Below are 6,000 nucleotides of genomic sequence, written 5' to 3' on the forward strand. Positions count from 1 at the left end.
GGATAGGCGCTTGCAACCAGTAGTAACCACAAAACAGAACAATGCGCACGCTATGAAAGGAAAAGCCGAGCCGGAGCATTCATGGTATTGACAGACGGCAAATAGACAAAAAACCCTTTTTTTTTTTTTCTTTTTCTCTTTTTCTTACTCCCCAATTAAGCTCCCGTGATCTCCAAAATTGTTCTCTTGGATACATCGAAGGGTTTCAAAAATACAAGATTTGAGGAGGATTGCGAATGTCGTAGTGCTGTAGTATTGACAAAAACTGGGCTGGACGTGCTTCTGGAAGCACATATCGAAAGGCGACGGTTGAGGTCCCACAATCACCCGGCCTTTCTGGACTTAGTTAGCGAGAGCTTTTCGAAACGATCGCCGCAGCTTAAAACCCCCTACCAGTTACTCTTTAGTCCCTAGCCACCATGAGCAGGGCAGTTGTAGCCCTCACGGCGCCGGACTTGCTGTCTCACGCCGGTGCAGGATGTTCCTCGCTTTGCGCAGTAAACGACATCCCCTTCGGGGTGAGTACAGCCGCAGTCGTACTTGAAGAAGTATTGCGAGCACATTTCGAAGATTGGAGGTTAATGGAGCTGAAAAGGGTGGATTTATTGAGAGATAGAGAAAGTTAAGCCGGCTCGGTCGAGCAACTTGAAGAGTTCAGAGAGGACGAAAGATGTCGAGCTCAGAGAGCTTGTTTCGAAAGGAGTCTGAGAGATAGAACTGCTGTGATGTTGTTCTGATAGTTCGACGGATTGTGAGGACCTTAAATAACAATTGCTCGGTCTTGCTTTTGTACCAGAATGATAGAGAATGACTGCGGACAGCTGTGCCGCAATAGCACCATTTACAAGAAATAACAAAAAAGGTACCAAAGGGGGCTTAGAGTAAAAAATTATAATATTAAAATAAAAATGATCTTTAACAAATGAAAAAGTAGTCGGGGCAGAAGAATGAAAGTAAGAACAAGGTTAGTCAAAGATCTCAACTACGGATACGGCACCCTTTCTTTTGCTTTTTTTTTCTTATTTTTTGCGCCCCATCCACAAAGAGATATTTAGAGAAATGCGCCGGAGAAGTTGGTGATGAGATCTACATCACATCCAGGAGAAACGATTTCAACGAATGAATAAAATGGTAAGTTGGGCTTCCACAGAGCTACTGCACGGTGTTTCCCCAACACCAAGCAAGATTGGCGGCTATGCGGACGGTCTATGAAGATGGTGTCCACCTAGGGTTGGCGTAAGATTGTTCTTTCTAGAGTGATCGATAGCTGTGGTGGTCAGGATGTCAGCGAAACTTCAGTTGTAGCCCTGTCGGGAGCTTCATTAGACTTCCGCAGATGCATCATGAGAAACCTTGACATCACCTTCAGAACAAGGTCCATGCACCAGGCAGGGAAGAACCGGTCACATACGCAAATGAAAAAGCCAACAATTGCTCTATCAAATCAGTTGTCGCAGCCAGCCAACAGTTCTCACACAGTTTAGGGTCATGCCGCAACCAGATACTGTTCCTTAATGGGCATCTGACGAATGTCACGCAGTAGTCTACCTAGATTTATCACTAGGCTTATCACAGTAATTCATTTATCATGTGTGCCTCAAGGCCCCAGTTGGTGGAGGGAGGGGTAAGGATATCTCCCAACGGCACAATCTGACCGGCCCCGATATCAAAATCGGTAGTCATCGCCAGTCATGTCTCCCACCCTGCGAGCTGTGTGCCTGGCACTATCTCGAGGGACGCCGCGGTAATTCATGATACATGGGCCACCTGCTCCAGTCAGGGGTGCCGCAATTCCTGGTCAGATACCTGTCACGACGTCAACAAACGACGCGCACCTATAGGGCTCCTCTAAGGCATATTGGAGAAAACCGGGGCCAAGGCTCGCAGACTAGAGGGAATAATCTGCAAGAACTGCACAGCCATCACAGGAACGCTGGCCTTGGTGCCTTGGGCTGACCAATACCTGCGGCAGAGGAGCTAAACGCAGTTGGTGATATCTGCCAGACATGAGTGAGGTCTTTTCCACCATCGGAGGCCTGAGGGGGATCGCACGATAGCACAACGCTCTCGGAACCCGGATGAAGTGAGACTATGCGGTTCCTGCCTTATGGCGGCCCCATTTTTATGGTCATGTTGGTGTGATAATGGCACAGGGTTTCCACTGCCGGCTAGTCTAGCGTTCGGCAGTGCAAGACAGCAAATCTCCGCCTATCGATTTCTCGTGTTCTTCATAACCACCTAAGCTGGAAAGCTCGGGGTCAACTCTAATTGATTGACAGTCGAACTCAGAACTATTGTACCGCAATGCGGCGCCATCCATTAGGGAGAAGATGAACATCCTATAGTCAACGGCAGTCACATTTGGCCCTCTCAGCCGCTGAGCATCCGCGCCACATAGTGGACGGTCGAGCGATACGGCGCGGAGACAGGGGGCGCTAAATCTGCGACAATCAGCACCTCAAACGGTGAGGCACGGCCTCAATTTAGCCGCCGTTGGCTTTTGCGCCAGAACATAGTGGATATTAAGAAGTTCTTTGGCTCCGAGTGTTTGGGGTTTATCTTGCGGCAACTGGAGGCTCGGAGCACGTGATGGTGTTGCGCTGCGTTTTGAGAGCCGCTTGTTCAGCTTGACTCTTACACTTCTTTTATTTTTCTTTTTTTGTTTTATGGCAGTTACTTTCCTTCCAGTTTTTGCTCAAAGATTCTTTCAAAAGTGGTTTTTATTCTTGCAGATTCAACGGGCGTTTGGCGAATGTTGTCACGGTCTACTCCCGGAATATCCCAGGTCTTGCAGCACATCGCAAACTACCTAGCTCCTACTAGGGACTCAGATCGAACCATCTACGGAGTACTACACGTACTGTACTGAATTTAGTCAGCCAACAAAACATAACAAACACCCCCCAGCTTGGATTTCCCCAAATTTGGCTGAAACTACCCCTTGCTTAGGTAATCTAACTTATCCCTTACCGTTCGCATGTCTTCTAGAAAGCGTCAGGGAAAAGTGTCAATACAAGCATGCTGCCAAGCGGGCGAGACTCATTGGTTGGGTCATGTGCTCTGAATAGTCGCTTGATAAGGAATGTGGGAGGCAAACCCCAAAGAAGCATTCTATACACCGTCGACCCCTTCTGGGTATGCGGAGTGACCCCTCGGCCTATCGATCACCGATAGCAATCCAATAGTTCCGGCACGTTTCTTGGCTTCGCTTCCTGGTTGCTGATCACCCGAGGCTGATTTTTCGGGTCGTATCGGCCCAGATGCTTGTACAAGGGACAACACCTCAGCTTGCGCAACGAACGGCCAGCTTCGGCTTGGCAGGCCACTGGGGATTCCCCCGGATACTTGAGGGAGCTATGCACATATTGGCGACAACTCACCGGGTCTTACCTGAGCCAAGAGTCTTGAGGGAAGGGGGGATCTTCCAACAATGACGTTCTCTGCCCCGCCGAGACATGAAAGAATGTTCGAAACATGTGAATTACAGCGTGTCCCGGTCCACCTCGGGGAAGCAGATTGGGATGTTCAACCTCTCTAATCTGGGACTCTCCACTATCTCTGCAGGTGGGATGGACACAGATCGACGTCCCTCCCGGTATCATCCATGAACCTTGTCGACCCCTCTTCCCTTTTGAGTATCTTGGCTGTTTCCCTCTCATGTATAAATAGGTAGCCGCGTCCAACCGAGAAATCTCTTCAGATCAATCTCAATCCTCTTCCTCTTCTCTATCAGTTCAAAGCTCTTTCAGTATTTCAAAGACTTCAAAGCCATCTACACTTCCACTTTATCTCTTCTCAAAAGACAAACCAGATACCGATCTACCTTCTTCAAGATGTACACCTACACTCCTACCCACAAGTTCCTCGTTCTCTCTCCCATCCACTCTGGTCCCATGAATGACCAGGCTGAGAGCAAGGAGCCAACTCAAGTCCGTGAACGCTCCAGCAGCCAGTCTTCCACAGCCTCTGCCGGATCGCAGCTGAGGGGTGCCTTCTCCCCTCTCCCCGGTGGCTTCCTTTACCTGGGACACGAGCAAGACAGAAACTAAATTCTGACGCCACATAAGCTTGCGCACGCCATCCCACTTCACCAATCGCGCTGGACACGATACATCTGCAAGCGCCTCAGCCCAAATTCACCCTGCACCGGACGAAGGGAAGGAGCACTAGCGGTTTCATTTCTTTATTGTTTTCAAACATCAGTTTCTTTACGAGATGGTTCCTTATCTCTTTGAATGATTTTTCTGTTTCGGTGTTTACCTCTTCACCACATCAATGATACCACACTGCCAGGGAAAAAGGGGGTTGAAAGTGAAGAATGAAGTGAATGTTTGCCAAGGAGATGTTGATACTTGCCAAGCCCTGTGCAGTGAAATTCAAATTCAATAGGCTGTCCTGTGTTGTTCCACAGCCAAGCAATGATAGATTCAAGATCGACTTCGTCTATTAACCTGCCAAGATCCCTTGTTTGTATCACGTATACTTCATAAAATGTGAAGAGTAAAAAAAAAAAAAAAGGACGAAGCTCTCCCCCAGGGTCCTCGTTCTCCGTAACCCCAAGTAGGCAAAAGCCCGCCGTGGAGTAACTCGAAGTGGGAAAAATCACCAACGCTATCTCAAGCTTACTGTAGCTTACTGAATCTACCAATCAATCCGTCCCGATCATCAGATCCTCGACTTCCAGGAGACACGCACCACCTATTGATAATATCGGTAGGTTATTGCGATAACCTAAAATTCTAGATTGTCGCCTTTCCCGCGGAAACACTTACCCCGCCAAGTTAAAACACCCACACTCGTATCCTTTATGGGAAAAGAACAGAAAGAAAGGAAAGAGAGAAAAAAAAAAAGTCAAACAATCAAACAATCAAACCGGAAATTGCATCATCGTCATTATCACTGATAAGCCGAAGCCAACCTGGAGGTGGAGTGTGGGATCGACAACCTTCCAGACCTGGAGGGTTGTCGGTGTAACCCAACCTCCCTCCAAATAACTATGCAAGAATGCTTTATTCGTTATCTTTACTTTCTTGGCTGTTATGTGTACACCCTTATTGCATAAGCTGGGTGGCACATTATTTTCTACTGTGTGCATACGTACGTCTGTGGGCATGCTGTGCTCATCGCTTAACGCAGATCAGATGTATCATACTTAGGGTTCGTACTTGCATGTTTGCCAAGATGGGTGGAGAGGTCATGGGATTGGGGCTGAGTTGTACGGAGAATTGTATATACTGCAGGATAACATCATAGTTTGTTTTTCTTTTTTGTTTATTTGTTTTTACTTACCAGTACTTACTATGTTTTTCTCCTTGAGCTAAGACATTGGAAGATTAGTAAGATTTGGGGTACCGATGCTCGAGGGTTGTTTCGAATTAGACTCTGAACAGCTTCATAAAAGTCAATTATATACAGCAATATCTCATTTACCTTCCCCCGTAACTACTTCATACCAGTAGTTATTAAATCAGCTAGGAAACACTCACTATAGACTTGGTGCTTAGGAAAACTAATACATCTTACAGCTCCGCCCACCCAAGGTGATCTTTCTATGCCCGGGTTGGCGGGGACTGGACTATAATGAGAAGTACAAGGGTCGTTCTGAAACACTTATCTAGGCCATAAGCAAGTGGCTATGGAACGACTGTCGGAAAGCTATATTGAATAAGATATCGATATCTGCTTTGGAGCTTAGGTCCAGTAGCTTGTTATCCGCCCCAACTGTTGGTTTAGTATAACCCTCAAAGGTATTCCCTGCTCATCTTGACAGTTTATATATAGCAAGAGGAAATATCTGTTTTTTCTTCTGAAGGTAGCATGCACCAGTAGCTGACCACTGAGTACTAGTAGTGTGGGACCATAAATGAATATGTTAGTAAGATGTTGGATGTTCGCACACCTAGGTGCCAACGTTCAACGATATATACCCGGCGATTTTAACACTCTTAGTTGAATCGCATATACTGCCCTCCGATATCACCTAATCTGAGTGTGGCCCAT

Source organism: Aspergillus oryzae, chromosome 1, assembly GCF_000184455.2.
Source record: "Aspergillus oryzae RIB40 DNA, chromosome 1".
In the NCBI taxonomy this organism is placed as follows: Eukaryota; Fungi; Ascomycota; class Eurotiomycetes; order Eurotiales; family Aspergillaceae; genus Aspergillus; species Aspergillus oryzae.